This window comes from Eumetopias jubatus, unplaced genomic scaffold, assembly GCF_037043125.1.
Source record: "Eumetopias jubatus isolate StellerSeaLion01/CBP00866 unplaced genomic scaffold, mEumJub1_p1.0 scaffold_119, whole genome shotgun sequence".
Lineage (NCBI taxonomy): Eukaryota > Metazoa > Chordata > Mammalia > Carnivora > Otariidae > Eumetopias > Eumetopias jubatus.
Window position 1 is genome coordinate 251,432 of NW_028274925.1, and position 22,838 is coordinate 274,269.

At 45.9% G+C, this 22,838-nt stretch overlaps 1 pseudogene; it reads left to right on the plus strand.

Moving 5' to 3' along the window:
* Window positions 1-22,555, plus strand: part of LOC148161599 (acrosin-like) — a 39,845-nt pseudogene extending 17,290 nt beyond the window's left edge.
* Window positions 22,556-22,838: the final 283 nt, after the last annotated feature.

Sequence of the window (22,838 nt, forward strand, 5' to 3'; positions counted from 1 at the left end):
CTTTTTATATACCGAAATTAAGTCCTCTATCAGATATATGCTTGGGAAATATTTTCTCCCAGTCTGTGGCTTTTTTTAATTCTCTAAATAGTGTCTTTTTAAATTATGATTAAGTTCAATTAATGTGTTCTTTTGTAGATCATTCTTTTGGTGTCGTATCTAAGAAATTTTTGTTTCACTTAGTTCTCAAAGATTTTCTTTGATATTTTCTTCTAGAAGTTCTAGAGTCTTAGGTTTTACGTTTAGGGCTATGGTCCCTTTGAGTTAATTTTATTTATGGTAAACTATGGATTGATGCTCGTTTTTTTGTGTGTGTATATCTAGTTGTTGAAAAGACTCTTATTTCTCTACTGTGGCTTCCTATCTCTGAAGAAAATCAGTTGTCCACATATGTATGGTTCTAATTTTGAGCTCTGTTTTGTTCCTTTGAACAAGTTTACTTGACACTATTGCCACACTATCTTACTATGTACAGCTTACAAGAGGTCTTGAAATTAGGTACTGTGCATCTTTCAAATTTTTTTTTCAAACCCGTTTTGGCTATTTTATGCCCTAAGCATTTCCATGTGAATTTTAGAATCACCTTATTAATTTATAAAAGAAATCCTGCTGGAATTTTTATTGTGATTATGTTGAATCTATAGATCATTTTTTTAAGTTTTTTTTTTAGTTTAAGTAATCAACATGGGGCTCGAACTTACTACCCCAAGTTCAAGGATTAGAGTTTAGGGCTTTAGGCTTATAATTTAGGGTTTAAGCCTTAGGGCTTAGGGGATAAAGTTTAAGGTCACATTTGGGTTTGGGTTCAGGGCTCATGACTCAGAGTTTTGGTTCAGGGTTTGGGTTCATGTTTCAGGACTTGGATTTAGGGCTTGGGTTCAGAGTTTGGGTGTGGGGTTCAATTTCAGGTTTGAGATTCAGGGTTCCAGTTTGGGGCTTAGAGTCACGTTAGCTTTTAGGGTTAAATTCAAGGGTTAGAGTTAGGTTTAAAGATCACACGTGTTCTTTAGTTGTCATCATGGACACAAAATTTCTATCTGAAGTTTCTAAATCTGAAATCTATTTAGTCTGGGTGTCAGCAGCTTGTTCAGAATTTAGGGTCACAGTAACTGCATACCAACAGCATTCTGATCCTAGAGTATCCCAGTCACCCAGAAGCTGCTTTTTTCTCGGTTGAAACATACCCTTTGCACAGAAGGGTGAGCTGGTGCCAAATCTGGGATGATTTCACAATGGCAGAGGTTTGAAACCAAATATTGTGGAAATGTTCATGGAAAATGAAACAGGAGACAAATAATTTGTCGACTCCTGATTCTTCCACAATAACAAAGACCAAGTTCCCAATAGAGTCTGATAATGTTCCCTAGGAAGGACTATGGTACTCTACCAATACCACAAAAAAGGTCCCCTCCCCTGGTTTAAACTAGGAATCACAGGAGGATATTTCCTATTTTGTTGTCAAAAATACAATTTTATTCTCTGGATGTTCCAGTGTACAATTTGTAGAGGCATTGCCAACATTTTCCGAACTCAAACACACATCCACACACGGATAAAATGCAGGCAACATCGTAATGCACTTCTCATTGGGATACCAAGAAGAAGGAGGGCTATTAAAAGTAATAAAACTATATCTACTATTAAACTCAGAAAAAGCACTCGTTACAGGCTCTTAATGAGGATCTCTATCCATAAGAACTCACATCTCATCATATGGAACCCACCCATAAATATCATCAATAACAATAGCCTGCCGACCACTGTAACCCCCCTGCCATTTCCCTATGGGATTGTAATACACACTCCAACTGCTGGAGACAACTTCAACAGCAGAACAGGACTTCCCCACCCCTGGGGTACCAACAATTACAGTGACCTAAAAAAATCCCACACCCTCGGCATCACAATTCCGGACTTCCAGCTCTATTACAAAGCTGTCATCATCAAGACTGTATGGTACTGGCACAAAAACAGACACATAGATCAATGGACAGAATAGAGAGCTGAGAAATGGACCCTCAACTCTATGGTCAACTCGTCTTCGACAAAGCAGGAAAGAATGTCCAAAAGAAAAGACAGTATCTTCAACAAATGCTGTTGGGAGAATTGGACAGCCACATGCAGAAGAAGGAAACTGGAACCTTTGCTTACACCACACACAAAAAGAGACTCCAAATGGTTGGAAGACCTAAGCAAGAACAGGAGCCCATCAAAATCCTAATGGAGAACACAGGCGGCAACCTTTTCGACCTCACCCGCAGCAACTTCTTCCTAGAAACATCGTCAAAGGCAAGGGAAGCCAGGGCAAAAATGAGCTATTGGGATTTCATCAAGATAAAAAGCTTTTGCACAGTAAAAGCAACAGTCCACAAAACCAAAGACAACTGACAGGATGGGAGAAAATATTTGCAAATGACACCTCAGATAAAGGGCTAGTATCCAAAATCTATAAAGAACTTATCAAACTCAACCCCCAAAGAATAAATAATCCAATCAAGAAATGGGCAGAAGACACGAACAGACATTTTTCCAAAGAAGACATCCAAATGGCCAACAGACACATGAAAAAGTGCTCCACATCGCTCGGCATCAGGGAAATCCAAATCAAAACCTTAATGATATACCACCTCACACCAGTCAGAATGGCTAAAATTAAGAAGTCAGGAAACGACAGATGTTGGCGGGGATGCGGAGAAAGGGGAACCCTCCTACACTGTCGGTGGGAATGCAAGCTGGTGCAACCCCTCCGGAAAACAGTATGGAGTTTCCTCAAACAGTTGAATATAGAGCTACCATACGATCCAGGAATTGCACTACTGGGTATTTACCCCAAAGATCCAAATGTAGCGATCCGAAGGGGTACGTGCACCCCAATGTTTATAGCAGCAATGTCCACAATAGCCAAACTGTGGAACGAGCCAAGATGTCCATCGCCAGATGAATGGATAAAGAAGCAGTGGTATATACACACAATGGGATGTTATGCAGCCATCAAAAGGAATGAGATTTTGCCATATGCAACGACATGGATGGAACTGAAGGGTGTTATGCTGAGTGAAATAAGTCAATCAGAGAAAGACATGTGTCATATGATCTCACTGATATGAGGAATTCTTAATCTCAGGCAACAACCTGAGGGTTGCTGGAGTGGTGGGGGGTGGGAGGGATGGGGTGGCTGGGTGATAGACATTGGGGAGGGTATGTGTATGGTGAGCGCTGTGAAATGTGCAGGACTGTTGAATCACAGATCTGTACCTCTGATTCAAATAATGCAATATATGTTAAGAGAAAAAAAGAAGAAAATAGCAGGAGGAGAAGAAGGAAAGTGAGTAAATCGGAGGGGGAGACAAACCATGACAGACGATGGACTCTGAAAAACAAACTGAGGGTTCTAGAGGGGAGGGGGTTGCGGGGAAGAGTTAGCCTGGTGATGGGTATTAAAGAGGGCACGTTCTGCGTAGAGCACTGGGTGTTATGCACAATGAATCATGGAACACTACATCAAAAAGTAATGAAGTAATGTATGGTAATTAACATAACAATAAAAAATAAATAATAATAAAAAATCCACTCCTTGGAAATCCAAGCTGTTGGGACAAAGGCATAGAAACCACACCCACAAATTAATAAAGGACAGGCATCCGGTTAGCCAGATGTTGCAGATCACCACCAATCTCACAAAGTCACTCCACAGTCAACTCGAGATCTGTGCTCTCCCCAGGATTACGAGGTACGCCACATTCTTCCAATACTCCATCCTTAGAACAAACCTTTAACTGTCCTCGTCAGTCCTGTGTGCAGGCTCACAGTGAGCCCTGCCAAAGCCATACACCTTCTTGAGAGCACTCAGCCTCTCACGCCTATCCTAGCAGATGGGGGTGCTGTTCTCCCTGACTTCTGTACCAACTAGAAAATACTTTGAACAAGTCTTGTCATACTCCATGCAAAAGGCATATTCTTCATCTACAACATTATTGACTATGAAAGACCATAGATTCCTCGCACCTTCTTGAACCTGGGTAAATTTTAGATACAGGGTGGCCAGAGCTATATCCCCAATCCCCATATCCCCCCACACACACCCCTACCTTGTGTATTCCAGACCAGTTTCCATCAACGTTGCTCATTCTCAGCCATTGTCTCTGTAGAAGAGTAGAGTAGTACTGAGGTGCTGGGACTGAGGTGCTAGGTCCTAAGCCAGCACCTTGGACCCACTCACTACCAGAAATCAATACTCATTTTATCAACAGATGCATCACAGAAGACATTGCCACCACAGCAGTTAGAAAAGTCACTACAACAGAGGACCTAACAACCTGTACCAGTCTCCACGGCCCCACTCCCTGGCTCCAGGGATTGGCCCATCCATGGGCACGTGACCTGGTCCCAGCCAGGGAGGTGACAGAAACCTTGGGTCTCAGCCTGCAGAGCAAAGCATGGGGTGGAACACCCAGTACAGGGGCTTTTCCATCACGACTGCAGAAGTGGCGTAGGCCAGGCCAGTGCCAGCGCCACAGAGGGCCCAGGAAGCCAGGGCCTCGAAAACACTGCTGTGGGCTGAATCAAACTTGTCCTGAAGCGCACACGTGCTAGGTCCTCCACTGACTCATGAGAACCATAAATGTGTTCATGATATTGGCTGGAACATGATGACCATCTGCGTGGTATATACGCCGCAAGATACACCCACTAGGCAATGGGGACATATTCAGGCAAACAATACCTACATGTACTTCAACCACAGACAAACATCTTGTGGGAAGCTAGAGGCATACAGAGAAATGCGGGGGAGTTCCTGAGGCCTTAATTGTTAGTCAGTCTTGCTATAATCTTTCCTTTCAAGTTTAGGGGCCGTGGTCAGGCTGGATAGATCCCAGTGTATGCCCACGCTGCCATTTGAAAATAAGAGCCCTGTCCCCCATCGTCCATCAGGTTGCAAATCTGGGGTGTGGGAAACTGCCATCCATGGGCCAAATGTGGCTTCCCCCTCTATTCTGTAAATAAAGTGCAGCTGGCACATTAGTTATGGATGATCTGTGGCTGCTTTCAAGCCACAATGCAAGAGTGGAGTCACTGTCAGGGAGACCATGTGGATTGCAACGCCTAACAGAGAATCCTTACAGAAGATTTTACAGAAAAGTCAGTGCTGATCCCTGTTTAAAGGGTAATATTATCATGTCACTCCTTTGAGCAGAACGTGGCGCTTCCTGGGTAAAAACTAATTTCTTTACCCCCGTAGCAAGGACTTCCATCATTTTAGCCAGAACTCCATAACCATCCTCCTCTATTTCTACCTTTAATGGCACATCTACATACCTGCAGCCCAATGGGAATTCACTGTAGTTTACATGGGAGTGATGCTCAGAAACGGAGGTGCAAGTGTGAACGTGTGATTGTGAGTGTGTGTTGAGTTTTCGTTAGCCACAGTATGCAAGTAGAACACAATACAGTAGCATGCTTTCTATCTCACAAGGATGGCCACGTTATGTGGTTATATAATGATATCAGAAAGAATCCACCTTCATAGAACAAACTTCATTTAGGAAGACTCTCAAATCCCTTGTCCTGGGCACTATGCTCCACCAAGGCTGGGGGCACACAGAGGAACAGAGACTCACCCTGCCCATCAAGGTTTTGAAGGGTACCTGCTATCCCAGGAGAAAAGATCCTGAAACCATTCATCTACCTGTCATCCAGCCAGGCAGCTGTGAGAGAGACCTACTCCTACAGGAAGGACAGACCGAGAAACAACACATGACAGCATGCTGCGACAAGTGCCACTGCAGGGGACGCTCAGGAGGACTGGGAGTGTGAAGGGTTGGCCAGAGCAGGGGCAGGGGGACCAGAAATCATCCCAGACGATGATCAAGGCTGTGTCACTACAGGGGACGGTCAGGAGGACTGGGGTGTGCCAGGTTGGCCAGAGAAGGGGGTAGGTGGCCCGGGAATGATCCAGGAGGAAGATCGCAGATGTGCCACTACAGTGGATGCTCAGGAGCCTGGGGGTGTGCAGGGTTGGCCAGAGCAGTGGCAGGGGGACCGGGAATGCTCCAGGAGGATGATCAGGGCTGTGTCACTACAAGGGATGGTGAGGAGGACTGTGGGTGTGCAGGGCTGGCCAGAGCAGGGGCATTTATCTTTAACATTCAACTCTGATGAATCCAGATGCAAAAATTCTCAACAATATATTAGCAAACTGCATTCAAGAACACATAAAAAGGATTATACATCATGAGCAAGTAGGATTTATCCCTGAAATGCAAGGATCATTAAATATACACAAATCAATAAATGTGATACATCACATTAATAAAATGAAAGGAAAAAAATCACCTGATAATCTGAATAGATGCAGAAAAAGCACTTGACAAAATATATCATTTAATAAAAACCCTTAGAGATCGGGTATAGAAGGAACGTACCTCAATATATTAGAGGCCATACGTTATAAGCCCATGGCTAACAGTATACTCACTGGTGAAAAATTGAAAACTTTTCCTCAAGGAGCAGGAATAAGATGTAGATGCCCACACACACCACTCTTATTCAGTTTTGTACTAGAAGTCCTTGCCAAAGCAATCAGGCAAGACAAAGAATAACAGGCATCCAAATCAGGAAGGAAGAAGTGAATCTGTCACTGTTTGAAGATAATACGATTTGGTATATAGAAAATCTAAAAGGCTGTTTGAGTTCAGCCAAGTTTCGGGATACAGAATCAAGTTATGGAAATCATTTACATTCCTGTACACTAAGAATGAAACATCTGAAAAATAAATAAAGAAAACTACTCCATTCAAAATAGCAACAAAAACAATTAATATTAGGAATCAATTTAACCAAGGATGTGAAAGTCCTGTACACAGAACTAGAACACTTTGCTGAAAGAAATCAAAGAAATGCAAATACAAACAAATGGAAAGACATCCTCTGTTCATGGATCAGAAGAATGTATATTGTTAAAATGTCCTTCTTGAGGAAAAAAGAACAAAGCCATAGTTACCACACTTCCTGACTTCAAACTAAACTCCAAAGATTCAGGAATAAAAACAGTATGCTACTGAGAGGAGGAGAAAGATGACAGAGGAGTAGGAGACCTAAATTTCATCTAGTCACAGGAATTCAGCTAGATAGGGATGAAACCATTCTGAACACCTACGAACTCAACAGGAGATCAAAGAGAAGAATAGCAACAACTCTCTGAACAGAAAAGCGACCACTTTCTGGAAGGTAGGACATGCAGAGAAGTGAATCCGAGGCGATATTTGGGAGGATAGATGGCAGGGGAGGGGGTCTCCGTCAGCCACTACTAGCAAGTGATAGAGCAGCGGAGCACAAAATCGGAACTTTTAGAAGTCAGCTCTGCTGAGGGATGTCGCTCCAGTGGCTAAGAGGAGGGCGGAGCCCTCGCTGGGACAGTGTGGTCTCAGGACCCTCGGGGTCACAGAAAGACCGGGGGTGCCTGAGTGCGGCAGAGCTCCCAGGTATCAGAGCGGGGAAGCTGGCTGCAGAGACAGAGCCAAGGAGTGGGCTCTCAGCTCGGGGTTGCCATAAAATGTGATCCACAGCACAGTCGGGCCGCTGCTCCTCCAGCAGGGACCTAACAAGTGGCAGATGCGGGGAGACTCCCCTTCCTCCCCCAGGAGGATCGGCGCCAGCGGGCAACGCAGGAATCTCCTGGGTTGGAGACTCCACACGGGGTCATGTGCCAGAGATAGAAACGCTACGCTCGGTCACAGGCCGGGTGAACACAGAGTGAGGCCAGAGACCAGGGAGACAGGAGTGATTGACTGCTTTTCTCAGGGGGCTCACTGAGGAGTGGGGTCCCAAGTTCTCAGCTCTTCTGGGGTGGAGATTGGGAGGCTGCCATTTTCACTCTCATCCTCCAAAGCTGTACTGAGAGCTTGCAGGGAACAAAAGCTCCCGAGAGCAAACTCGAGTGGATTACTTAGCCCGAACCGGCAAGGGCAGGGCAGTTCCGCCTCCGCCAACGACACTTGGGAACCACGCCAACAGGCCCCTCACCCAGAAGAACAGCAAGAACAACCAGCCAAGACCAAGTTTACCGATCAATGAGAATGGCAGAACTCCAGCACTAGGGGAATACTGCACCTAGAATTCATGGCTTTTTTCCCATGATTCGTTAGTCTTTCAAAGTTAATTTTTTTATTTTTCTTTTCTTCTTTTTCTTTTTTTTGAATTTTTCTCTTTCCCTTTTTCAATCAACATCTTATCAATCCCTTTTTTTAAAAAAAATCTTTGCAACGAACCATGAGAGATGATGGACTCTGAAAAACAAACTGAGGGTTCTAGAGGGGAGGAGGGTAGGGGGATGGGTTAGCCTGGTGATGGGTATTAAAGAGGGCACATTCTGCATGGAGCACTGGGTGTTATGAACAAACAATGAATCATGGAACACTACATCAAAAAGTAATGATGTAATATATGGTGATTAACATAACAATAAAAAATTAAAAAAATCTTTTCATTTTTCATTTTTAGAGTCATATTCTATCCCTTCATAGTAGTTAACCTTATTTTTGGTATATATATATATATATATAAGTCGTTCTCTCTTTAAAATTCTGGGATACAGTTTCTTCTAACAGACCATAATATACCCTAAATCTCTATCTACTATATGGCTTTGTTCTAGTCTCATGCCTGATCACTTTCCCTCCCTTCTTTTTTAAATCCTCTTCTTTCTTTTTCAAACAACTTCATACCAATTCCTTTTATAAAATCCTTTATATTTTTCATCTTTAGAGTCATTCCATCCCTTCAGCATATTTGCCCTTATTAGTGTACATATATAAGCTTTTCTTTTTTAAAATCTTGGGAGGCACTTTCTTCTGATCATATTTGATCATATTCTGTTTTTGTTTTTTTATTTTTTATCTTTTCTTTTTCCTTTTTTTTTTTTTTTACTTTCTTTTACTTTTTTTCCCCCAGTTTCAGGTTTCTTCTGATTTGTTTAATGTATATTTTTCTGGGGTCATTGTTACTCTGTTAGCATTTTGTTCTCTCATTCATCTATTGTCCGGATGGACCAAATAACAAGATGGAAAAAACCACCCCAGAAAAAAGAACAGAAGCAATACCGACTACCAGGGACCTAATCAATATGGACATTAATAAGATGTTGGAACTAGAATTCAGAATGACGATTTTAAAAATACTAGCTGGGCTTGAAAAAAGCATGGAAAATATTAGAGAAACCCTTTCTGGAGATATAAAAGAACTAAAATCTAACCAAGTCGAAATCAAAAAGGTTATTAATGAGGTGCAATAAAAAATGGAGTCTCTAACTGCTGGGATAAATGAGGCAGAAGAGAGAATTAGTGATATAGAAGACCAAATGATGGAAAATAAACAAGCTGGGAAAAGGAGAGATAAACAACTACTGGATCACGAGGGCAGAATTTGAGAGATAAGTGATACCATAAGATGAAACAATATTCGAATAACTGGGATCCCAGAAGAAGAAGAAAGAGAGAGAGGGGCAGAAGGTATATTGCAGCAAATTATAGCAGAAAACTTCCCGAATTTGGGAAAAGAAAAAGGCATCAAAATCCAGGAGGCACAGAGAACCCCGCTCAAAATCAACAAAAATGGGTCAACACCCCAACCCATTTTTTTAAAAGATTTTATTTATTTATTGGACAGAGACAGAGACAGCGAGATCAGGGACACAAGCAGGGGGAGTGGGAGAAGGAGAAGCAGGCTTCCCACTAAGCAGGGAGCCTGATATGGGACTCGACCCAGGACTCTGGGATCATAACCTGAGCCGAAGGCAGCCGCTTAATGATTGACCCACCCAGGAGCCCACGACCTATATTTAATAGTAAAACTTATGAGTATCAGAGACAAAGAGAAAATCCTAAAAGCAGCTCGGGAGAAGAGATCTGTAACCTACAATGGTAGAAACATTAATTGGCAACAGACCTAACCACAGAGACCTAGCAGGCCAGAAAGGACTGGCATGATATCTTCAGAGCACTAAACGAGAAAAATATGCAGCCAAGAATACTATATCCAGCTAGGCTGTCACTGAAAATAGAAGGAGAGATAAAAAGCTTCCAGGACAATCAAAACTAAAGGAATTTACAAACAACAAACCAGCCCTACAAGAAATATTGAAAGAGGCCCTCTAAGTAAAGAGAGAGCCTAAAAGTAACATAGACCAGAAAGGAACAGAGACAATATACAGTAAGAGTCATATTCCAGGCAATACAATGGCACTAAATTCATATATTTCAAAAGTGACCCTGAATGTAAATGGGCTAAATGCCCCAATCAAAAGACACAGGCTATCAGATTGGATAAAAAAACAAGGCCCATCAATATGGTGTCTGCATGAGACTCATTTTAGACCGAAAAACACCACCAGAATGAAAGTGAGGGGGTGGAAAACAATTTACCATGCTAAGGGACGCCAAAAGAAAGCTTGGGGGGCAATCCTTATATCAGACAAATTAGATTTAAACCAAAGACTGTAATAAGAGATGAGGAAGGACAATATATCCTACTTAAAGGGTCTATCCAACAAGATCTAACAATTGTAAATATCTATGCCCCTAACATGGGAGCAGCCAATTATATAAGCCAATTAACAACAAAAGCAAAGAAAACACATTGACAACAATACAATAATAGTGGGGGACTTTTACACCCCCTTCACTGAAATGGACAGATCATCTAAGCAAATGATCAACAAGGAAATAAAGACTTTAAATGAAACAGTGGAACAAATGGACTTCACAGATATATTCAGAACATTCCATCCCAAAGCAACAGAATACACATTCTTCTCTAGTGCCCATGGCTCATTCTCCAGAATAGATCACATGCTAGGTCACAAATCAGGTCTCAACCAGTACCAAAAGATTGGGATCATTCCTTGCATATTTTCAGACCACAATGCTTTGAAACCAGAACTCAATCACAAGAGGAAAGTCGGAAGGAACTCAAATACATGGAGGCTAAAGAGCATCCCACTAAAGAATGAATGGGTCAACCAGGAAATTAAAGAAGAATTAATGGAAAGAAATGAAAATGAAAACAGAACTGTTCAAAATCTTTGGGATGCAGCAAAGGCAGTCCGAAGAGGAAAGTATATAGCAATACAAGCCTTTCACAAGAAGCATGAAAGGTCTCAAATACACAACCTAACCCTACACCTAAAGGAGCTGGAGAAAGAATAGCAAATAAAGCCTAAACCCAACAGGAGAAGAAAAATAATAAAGATCAGAGCAGAAATCAATGAAATAGAAACCAAAAGAATAGTAGAACAGATCAACAAAACTAGGAGCTGGTTCTTTGAAAGAATTAACAAGATTGATAAACCCCGGGCAGACTTATCAAAAAGAAAAGAGAAATAACCGAAAACTTTTCAGAATATAGGGATAAAGGGTACATACCTCAATAACATAAAAGCCATCTATGAAAAACCCACAGCGAATATCATTCTCAATGGGGAAAAACTGAGAATTTTCCCCAAAGGTCTGGAACATGGCAGGGATGTCCACTATCACCGCTGCTATTCAACATAGTATTTTAGAAGTCCTAGCCACAGCAATCAGACAACAAAAAGAAATCAAAGGCATCTGAATCAGCAAAGAAGCCAAACTCTCACTCTTGGCAGATGATATGATACTTTATGTGGAAAACCCAAAAGACTCCACCCCAAAACTGCTAGAACTCATACAGGAATTCAGTAAATTAGCAGGATATAAAACCAATGCACAGAAATCAGTGGCATTCCTATACACCAACAACAAGACAGAAGAAAGAAATTAAGGAGTCAATCCCATTTACAATAGCACCCAAAACGATAAGATACCTAGGAATAAATCTAAACAAAGAGGCAAAGAATCTGTACTCTGAAAACTATAAAATACTCAGGAAAGAAATTGAGGAAGACACAAAGAAATGGAAAAACATTCCATGCTCATGGATTGGAAGAAAAAATATTGTGAAGATGTCAATGCTACCTAGAGCATACTACACATAAGGCAATCCCTATCAAAATACGATCCACTTTCTTCAAAGAAATGGAACAAATAATCCCCAATTTTGAATGGAACCAGAAAAGACCCCAAACAGCCAGAGGAATATTGGAAAAGAAAAGCAAAGCTGGTGGCATCACAATTCCGGACTTCAAGCTCTATTACAAAGCTGTCATCATCGAGACAGAGTGCTACTGGCACAAAAACAGACACATAGATCAGTGGAACAGAAGAGAAAGCCCAGAAATGGACCCTCAACTCTATGGTCCACTAATCTTTGACAAAGCAGGAAAGAATGTCGAATGGAAAAAAGACAGTCTCTTCAACAAATGGTGTTGGGAAAATTGGACAGCCACATACAGAAAAACGAAACCGGACCATATACTTACACCACACACAAAAAGAGACTGAACATGGTTGGAAGACCTAAATGTGAGACAGGAGTCCTTCAAAATCCTAAAGGAAGAAATAGGCAGCAACCTCTTCGACCTGAGCCACAGCAACTTCTTCCTAGAAACATTGCCAAAGGCAAGTGAAGCAAGGGCAAAAATGAACTATTGGGACCTCATCAAGATAAAAAGCTTTTGCACAGCAAAAGAAACAGTCAACAAAACCAAAAAACAACCACCGGAATGGGAGAAGATATTTGCAAATGACATATCAGATAAAGGGCTAATATCCAAAATCTATAAAGAACTTATCCAACTCAACACCCAAAGAACAAATGATCCAATCAAGAAATGGGCAGAAGACATGAACAGACATGTCAGGTTAAGGTTGCGTTTTGTCAGCAAGGTGTGAGGGTGTCTTGGGGCCTGAATGACAATCAGATCCATCAATCCAGGGTTGTTGAGTGTTAGAATCAGGGCCAAAACCAGGGTTAAGAGTAGGGTCTGATCTGAGTGAGGGATAGTCTGGGTAATGGTTGGGTTTTGGAGTCAGGGTCAGAATCCAGTTTGTCAATAAGGGAAGATCAGGGCAAGGGTCATATTTAGATGCCTCTGAGTTTTATGGTCAAGATCATGATAAGAGTCTGGGTGAGGATTATGGTCAGAATCATAAGTCAAGGTCAGGGTTGGAATACAGTGTGTGAGGTTGAGGTTCAGGGTTAATGAAACAGGGTCATGGTCAAGGTGAGGGTCAAGGTCAGTGTCACAGTGAAGTTGGTCAGCAATCCCTTCCCCACCACCCAGCACCACGTGCAGCTTTTGCAGATGCCACCTCCTGAAACGCTCTCCTGCACTGATCTCACCTTCTTGGGAGTCCTCAGTGTTGCCTAACCCTCCCTGCAGACCTCCACAGGGATACAGGTGTCACGAAGGCAGGGATCTTGGAACAGAATGCTTTGTCCATTGATGGATTCCAAGCACTCAGAAGAATCTGTGGCCTACAGTAGGTGCTCAATTGAAAGCTTATTAATAAGCAACGAGTATCCATAATGTATTTCTGGATGGAAAAGGTACATCTGGAAATAAAATAAACTGTTCACAGTAGTTCTCTCTATAGAAGAATTACAAGAAACTTTCATGGTTTACTTGACACATGTCCATATTGTTTAAAATTATAAATAAATTAATGTTGATTATTTTATAATGACCAAAAAGGGATTCTTCCACTTTGAGAAAAAACAAAGAACTCCAGGTAAAGTTCCGGTAAAGTGACAAGAGACTCATTGCACTGTAGCTATTACCCAAGCCTCAAACAACTGGCAGCCTGTTGGGGAGCCTTGGAACATCTTCGAAGAAACCTTATTCTAGTTCTCTTCTCTAAGGAGGAAAGACAAACCAAGAGGCAAGAAAACACAGGTCTATTTATTCAACAGCAGCTTTGAAAAGGAATCCTTGAGACAGTGAGGGGATGTATTTCCCCATTTCTACTTCACTCCTTTCCCATATGGTTCAGTCCTTCACAGGTTAGAGCCTGATGCAGAAAAGGTGACTGCCTTAGATGTACTTATATACGACCTTGGAGGGCACACTCTGGAGGTGCAGACGGACGGGACATTTGTAAAAGTGGGACAGCAGAGTCTCACTGTAGCCCACCAGGAAGTAGAACTTGTGTGCAGGGAGCTGCCTCAAGACCAGGACACAGATATCCAACTGGATAGCCCAGCGCTTTAGGATCAGCTGGTCGACCAGACACCCTGGGAATGCCCAGCACGAACTTTCGGAGGAAAACATCCTCCACTGTTCACTCTGCAGCATGGTTCTCCCCATCCAGGTTACCTGAAAGGAGAAGGTCACCTCGAAGTCCCAGCAGAAACTCCAGAGTTAATATCCAAGTGCACTGGCCACTCAATTCCACCCCCACCCTGGCTTCTTCTCTCTTCTTCTACAAGTGGAATAAAAATAAGAACACTTTAAAGTTCAAAGTACATTATTTCATAACATTCACAAATAAATCCTGTGAAGTAAGTATTATGGGTTATCCTGGTTTTGCAAAATGGAAGAATGAGGACTTAATAGCGCACAAAACTCAGATGATCCTCTCCTGTCTAGAATTTCCCCACTCTTTTTGGATGTTTACAGAAGCACTGGCCATCCCATGGCCCAGAGAGATGAGGCCAGCAGCTACTTCTGAGACTGGGGACATGAGCTCTCTCAGCATCCAGGGACATGGCTATAAAGACCCAGGTTTGGGGGACACCTGTGCAATACCATGGGACTCAGCCTGCCACCCTGACAGAAACCACGCCATTTGGAACTCCAGAAAAGCATTCAGAGCAGGAGAAATCTGCATGCCCATCCAAGTGAAACCCCACATTTAGTGGCCCCCTGACGGCAAAACCTGAGCCTAACACTCATCCTGACCCACACCTTCAACTCAGACCCACAGGAAGCTCGCACATCATGGGCAGATCCCTGCTGAATGATCCTAAGCCTTAAATCTAAACCTAGGTTGACTTCTGAGTGGTCTGTCCACAGAAGCCTGGCTCCAAAGCCACTGAGATGGGGACACCTGAGCAAGACCAGAAGACGCAGCCTGTCACCCAGAAGGAAAACAAGCCATTTGGAACTCCAGAAAGCATTCAGAGCATGAGTACACTGCATGCCCATCCAAGGGAACCCCCACTTTCATCGGCCCCTTGGCCACAATCCATGAGCTTGACACTTACCCTGATGAACGCCCTTAAGTCAAACCACCCGTACCGCACCACAGCGCCGGCTGTTCGGCTTGCCATGCTGCCAGGCCATAACCGTCACACTAGGGAGGCTTCTGAGTGGTCTGTCCCCAGAGGCCTGGCTCCAAAGCCCCAAGGACTGGGGACTCCTAGCAATACAAGAGGACTTAAACAGCCAACAAGAAGGACCTGCCAACTTAACCCGCCGTTTAATCTCTGGAAAGCATTAAGAACAGGGGAACTCTGAATGCCCATCCCAGCAAATCCCCACATTCAGCACTCCAGTGGACACAATCCCTTAACCTGAAACTCACCCTGACCCACACCCTCAACTCAGAAGCAGCGGAAGCTCACTGCAGCGCCTGGAGATTGGTACTGACATTCCTCTAGTCCCTAACCCTAAACCTACGGTGGCTTTTCAGGGCTCTGTCCCTAGAGACCCCGATCCGAACTCCATGGATTGGGGACTAATGAGCAATACCATAGATTCAACCTGCCACCCAGATGGATTCTGTGAAAATGGACCTCTGGGAAGCATTCAAAACAAGTGGTATTCGGAATGCCAAACCAAGGAAATCCTACTTTCAGTGGCCTGTAGGCCTCAAAACCTGAGCCTAACACTCACCTTGGCCCATGCCCTTAAAACAGAACCCTGGGAAGCTCGCCACTGCCCCAACAGATCAGCATGCCATGCCCCTAGGTCTTACCCCAAACCCTAACATGGCTTCTAAGGGGTCTGTCCCCGGAGGCCTGGTTCCAAAGACCCAGGGATTGGGGACCCCTGAGCAATAGCAGAGGACTCAGCCTGCCACCCAGAAGGACACTGAGCCATTTTGAACTCTAGAAACATACAGTGCCGGAGAAATCTGCATGCCCATTCTGGCGAACCCCCACATTCTGCAGGCTCCCTGGCTGCATGAGCCTAACACTCACTTGACCCACACTCTCAAATCAAACCCCTGGGAAGATCACCCCAGTGCCAGCAGATCGAGCCTCCCATTCCTCTTGGCCCTGACCCTAACCATAAGGTGGCTTCTGAGGTCTATGGCCTCAGAGGCTGGGCTCCAAAGCCCCAGGGATTGGGAATACCTGAGCAATACCAGAGGATTCAACCTGCCACGCAGAAGGAAACCACACCCTTTGGAACTGTGGAAAGCTCTCAGAGCAGGAGATCTCTGCATGTTCATTCCAGCAAACGGCCAATTTCCATGGCCCCCTGGAGGCAAACCCTGACCCTGACACTTACCCTGAACCATGCCCTTAACTCAGACCCAGTGGTAGTGATAAGGAAAATCTGTGACTTAAGATGGCGGACCGAGCCAGGCAGAGAGTCCCAGTCCTTGCCCCGGGGCTCTTTCAGGTGCTTCTCCCTGCCCTGCTTTGTGTATGCACCAAAAGTGCCACGTGTGCAGAAGTAGAAGTGTATTAATTGCCCCCTTTGTGCTCAGGGCTCAGATCATTGGAGATCACTCTACTCTGAAACTGCTGGCATTAAATAAACCTCCTATCCTCCAAGATCTGGGGTGCCGCTAGGTTCCTCCATGGGCGATCCAGTCCAGGTTCCATAACATTTGGTTCCCTGACCAGGAAACCCAACCACACTGGCCCACTGTTGCCACCGGTTTGGGGCAATGGCGGGGTGGTGACAGAACGAGGAATTGTAATGGAGAAGGCATACCCTAATATTTGGCAGTCTCCCGCCCCAGTCGCCTTGGGCTGGCCCCACTCTGCTGTACCCACTGGACTCGAGGAGACTTAGCAGGCGAGGACCTGGTCCCGATGTCACATTCGGGTGGGCCATGGGTCCCAGGATCCAGACAGGCCCACCCCCATTGTGGTGGAAGGGGAGCCTGATCACCTCCCAGAGACCTCTTGGAGGTCTCACAGGTAGGGATTCTCAGGGAGGAAATGTAATAAATTCTGGAGTGTGAATGTGGGAGTGAATATGCAGTCCGACCTGGCTTGCTCAATTGGACTGATTCTGTGAGTCCATGGGCAGGCACCCTTAAGGTCCCCAGAAGTCTACGGAGTCTGAGTGGGCCTGTCTGCAATTCCGTGGTGAATGGCATATAGTTATGGCGGCATCAGAATAGTTTCCGATCATATGTCACAACACTGAGAGAGCTATGGCTAAGCCTCACTCAAGCTCCTTTGGGACACGGCCAGACAGGCATCTGATTGGTCTCATCTCAGTTGGCACCCTCCTCCTTTGTCTGTCTCTGCGCCACCGCACACTGGGACAACACCATGGGGTCAGGGCAGAGTAAACCTATGGTTCTAGAGACCATGATCCAAAATTTCAAGAAGTGGTTTTCAGGAGACTATGGAGTCAGGAAGAACCCCGGCAAGTTAAGAACCCTATGTGAATTGGAATGGCTCACCTTAGATGTCGGGTGGCCTTCAGAAGGGACATTGGATGCCCCAATGATACTTTGAGTATGGCGAGTCATAACAGGAGAACCAGGACACCCTGACCAGTTTCCGTACATTGACTTCTGGCTAGGAACTGCTCAGACCCTTCGCCCCTGGATGCGATTTGCTTGCAATAGGCAGGGACAGGCGAGGGTCTTAATCGCCTCCTCCAAGTGACCTAAAGAAAATCAGCAAAAGCCCCAATCTCCACAAATCCTGGTCGGAGATCCCAAGGATGAACCGACCCTGCCCCCACCGTACGTACCCCCAAGACTGCCTACACATGGCCCTTCAGCTCCAGACACACTGCCGCCATTGGTTTCACCAGCGCCCCCAGGCCCAGAGGATCCACTGGCGCCCCCAGGCCCAAAAGATCCACTTTCTCGAGGACCAGCAGCCAGGCTATGCCCGAGGCCAGTCACAAGCACCCTCCAAATGCCGGCAGGAGAGACGCAGGAACCCGATAGGCGCGATGAAGAATGGACGGTCCAACCCAGCCATTCCACGATGTTATTATCAGCCCTTCTCCACAACCAACCTCCTCAACTGGAAACATAACACCCCATCCTACTCTGAGAAACCACAGGCCATGGTAGACCTCATATAATCCCTCTTACAGACTCATCGGCCAACCTGGGACGACTGCCAACAGTTACTCCGCACCCTGTTTAATACAGAGGAAAGGAGGAGAATAATGAAAGTTGCACGGCAGTACCTGGAAGATCATGCACCAGTGGGAGTCATCGACCCTGGTGCCTGGGCTAACACAGCCGCACCCAAAGAGCCCACAGCATGGGACTTCACCACACCTGAAGAACAGTCCCACATCCGCCAGTATCAGGAGGCCCTCCTCCGGGGAATCCAGGCAGGAGCTAAGAAACCCATGAACATGACTAAGGTATCCTCGGTCACAACCAGGTGAGTCCCCTGTGGACTACTACAAAAGACTATGTGAAGCCTACAGGATATACACTCCTTTTGACCCCGAGGCACAGGAAAGCCAACAGATGGTAAACTCCACCTTCGTGGTTCAGGCTTCCTCAGACATCAGAAAGAAACTTCAGAAACTAAATGGTTTTGCCTGGATGAACATCACCCAACTAATCGAGATTTCCAATAAGGTCTACATGAACAGGGAGGTTGCAGCTGAAAGGGAAGCCCACAAAAAGATGAAAGAAAGTCAGCTTCCATGCTGCCACCCTGAATGAAAAGGACAGCATAAAATGGGGAGACCCCAGCCACTGAAAGGGGGGAAGCCCAAAACCCACTTGGCAAGGTATCAATGTGCCTACTCTAAAAAGAAAGGGCAGTGGAACAACAAATGTCCCAAACGGGGAAAGGCTCAGAAGCCCAGCCGCTACAAGGAAGAACCCCGAGGGGAGGACCTCATAGGCCTTGTGGGAATGGACTCAGACTGAGGGGGACCAGGCTCTTTCTTCCTTGGCCCCCATGAACCCACGTTCAAAATGAAGGTGGGGGGCCAACCAGTGACTTTTATGGTTGATCCTGGAGCCAAGCACTCTGTTGTCACCTCCCCAGTGGCACCTTTCAGCAATAGGACTGCAACCATCCTCGGCGCCATGGGGATACGGGTGGTACAACAGCCCTTTTTCCAGGCTCGCCAGTGCAATCTCGGGAGCCACAAGGTCCAACACGCATTCCTTTTTCTGCCTGATTGCCCCATTTCTACTGGGCCAAGACATACTCTCCAAGCTTAGGGCTCAGAAAAACTTTGAGCCTACTGGACACACTAGCCTCCGACTGAACCCAAGGCAAGAGGAGACGGCGTCCCTAATGCTAACAATTACCACACCAAGGGAAGAAGAATGGAGGCTATTCTGTGCCCAGGCCCAACCTAGCAGCCTGCCAGAGTGCAGACTTGCCTTCGCTTCAGTATGGGCTGAAAACAACCCACCTGGACTAGCCCAGAATTGGGCCCCTATCATTGTTGAACTGATCCCAGGAACCCAACCTCAGAGGCAAAGGCAATACCCCCTTCCACAAGAAGCTAAGTTCAGCGTCCAAGAACATCTGACCAAACCAAAGAAGCAGGTGTTCTAGTCGAGTGCCAGTCAGCCTGGAATACCCCACTCCTGCCAGTCAAGAAGCCAGGAGGGGCATACCGAACAGTTCAAGACCTAAGGCCACCAACATGGTGACCATCTCTCTGCACCCGGTGGTCCCGAATCCATACACCCTCCTCGGCCAAATCCCAGGTTTGGCCAGATGGTTCACTTGCCTAGATTTGAAGGATGCCTTCTTCTGCCTCTGCTTAGCTCCCCAGAGCAAGCCACTATTTGCCTTTGAATGGTCTGAACATGATACAGGGTGCCAAATGCAACTGACTTGGACGTGACTCCTGCAGTGGTTTAAAAAACTCACCAACCCTCTTTGGGTAAGCATTGGCCATGGACCTTGCCAGCTTCCCAACAGGGGCCACAGGATGCACCCTCCTCCAGTATGTGGATGACCTCCTCCTTGCCAGTTACACACAAGAAGACTGCACAAAAGGCACAAAGGCCCTCCTACAGCTCCTGCCAGACTCGGGGTACCGAGCCTCATGGAAGAAGGCAGAAATCTGCCAACAACAGGTCTGACACCTTGCTTTCCTCCTCACCCAAGGGAAAAGAGAACTAGGGCCGGAGGGGAAAAGGGTCATCATCTCCCTTCCACAGCCCCAGACAAAAAGGGGCCTATGAGAATTAATGGGGCCTGCAGGATTCTGCCACAGCTGGATCCCTGGATTCTTGGTAATGGCAAGACCAGTGTATGATCTCTTAGGGGGACCAGTTCGAGAACACCCTACCTGGACTGAGGAAGCAGAAGCCGATTTCACAGAGATAAAGACCACACTGGGGCAAGCTCCAGCCCTGGGTCCACAAGATGTAGAAAAACCCTTCAATCTCTTTGTGCATGAAAAGGAAAAAATAGCGCTTGGGGTACTCACCCAGACTGTTGGACCCTGGCAATGGCCAGTTGCTTACCTGTCAAAGAAACTGGACCCCATGGCAGCGGGATGGCCGCCATGCCCCAGGGTGCTGGCAGCCACAGTCCTACTCATCAAGGAGGAAGACAGACTCATCCTGGGTCAAGAACTTAACATCAATGTCCTTCATGCAGTTGTGTCCCTCATGAACGCACAGGGACACCGCCTCTTTTCCAACTGTCAGCTAGCACAATACCAAGGGCTCCTCTGAGAAGACCCGCAGGTCACCCTCGAAACAGTAAGGACATTAAATCAAGCAATGCTTCTCCCTACAAAAGAGGGGAAACCAGACCATGACTGATCTGAGGTGATGGATGAAGTCTACGAGAGCCATCCAGATCTGCGGGATCAAGCCATAAAGAATCCAGAGCTCACTCTGTTAAGTGACGGCAGCAGTTACCTACAAGAGGGTGCCCGGAAAGTGGGTTATGTAGTAACTACAACCACTGAAGTCCTAGAAGCTAAGGCATTACCAGCTGGATGGCCAGCTCAACGGGCTGAATTATAGGCCTTAGTCCGAGCCCTCACCCTCGGTGAAGGGAAAGAAGTCAACATCTATACTGACTCTTGGTACACCTTTGCTACTGTACATATACATGGAGCCATCCACAAGGAAAGGGGCCTCCTGACCAGAGCAGGAAAAGCTATTAAGAACAAAGAGGAGATACTGAGACTCCTCGAAGCCATCTAGCTTCCAAAGAAGTAGCAATCCTGCACTGTAAGGGACACCAGAAAGGAGACAGCCCCATAGCACAGGGAAATTGTCTGGCAGATGAGGCAGCCAAGACCACAGCCAGTGAGGACATGGACAGAGCCCCTTCCCTCATCATGGTCCTAACACCCCCGGAAGAAGTCCCTCCATACAGTTACACTAAAAAGGAAAAGGAATGGGCCATGGCTGAGGGTGCCACCCTGACTGAAAAGGGATGGTGGGTGATGCCAGATGGGCACATCTTTGTTCCAACAGCAACTGGAGGGCATCTAGTCAAGGAATACCACCAACTCACTCATCTGAGAAAAACTGCATTAGAGGCCCTTCTCAGGAAGCACTACTACATCAGTCAGCTGCCAGCACTATGCCGAGCATGAGTGAATGATGCATAACATGTGCTAAAATTAATGCTCGGTCGGCACCATGGCTCCCATCAGGTGTCTAGAGGATGGGAGCAAACCCCTTCGAAGAACTAGAGGTAGACCTCACAGATGTGCCACCAAGCAGGGGGTTCAGATGTCTCCTAGTAATGGTATGCACATACTCTGGGTGGTTCAATGCCTTCCCAACTAGGATAGAGCAAAGCTGGGAACTAGCTAATGTCCTCTTGTGGGAGACCGTGCCCCAGCTCGGCCTGCCATTAACATTCCATAGTGACAATGTACCCGCATTTGTGACAGACATTGCACAGGTCTTGACCAAATCTCTCAATATCACCTGGAGACTCCACACCACTTACCGGCCCCAAAGTTCAGGGAAAGTAGAGCAAATGAATTGCACCATAAGGGATCCTTAGCAAAGTTTTGTCAGGAGACTAACCCCCCATGGCCGGATCTCCTAGCCCTGGTTCTCCTGCAGGCTCGCTGCACACCTGGGACATCAGGTTTCTCCGGATTTGAATTAACCTATGGATGGCCTCCCTGTACTTGGGAAGCCTTCCAGGAAACTTGCATTGGGTTTGAGATAAAGGGATAAAAGAGCAGCTTCAGGCCCTGGGGGCCACCCTAAAGAAATTACAAAAGTACACCATTGAAAGGGCCCCAATCTCCTTAGGATCTCAGGTACACTCCTTCCAGACAGAGCACTCAGTTTGGGTCAAAGATTGGAAGAAAGACTCCCTCAAACCACCGTGGAAAGGGCCCCACACTGTTTCTTTAAATGCGCCTAGTGCCCTCAAGGTCTCGGGTGTCACCCCGTGGGTCCACCACTCCAGAGTAAAGAAAGCTCATCAATTGGACGAGGAGCCGCACCAGTGGAGAGTCCAGACAGACTTCAGGAACCCACTACGGCTTCACCTTCAACGAGACCCCACCGATTGATGGACACCTGTTCACCGTGGTCCCTGCCTCTCATCGGCATGATTTCCCTCATCTTGGGAGTCGGACTCTACACTGTTGCCCCTCCTGACTGGACTTTCCCCCAGATACTTGCTACTGTCATTGCTTATTGGGTGTCCCTAGGGTGTATTACTGCATTTGCTTGTCCACGGTTTTCATCTGCTAATGGGTTAGCCATGATGGCTCTCTCTAACTAAGGTCACAGATCCCAATATTCCTGGCCCTCTGCTGTCTACTCCTGAGCACATTTCACCATGGTTTTCCT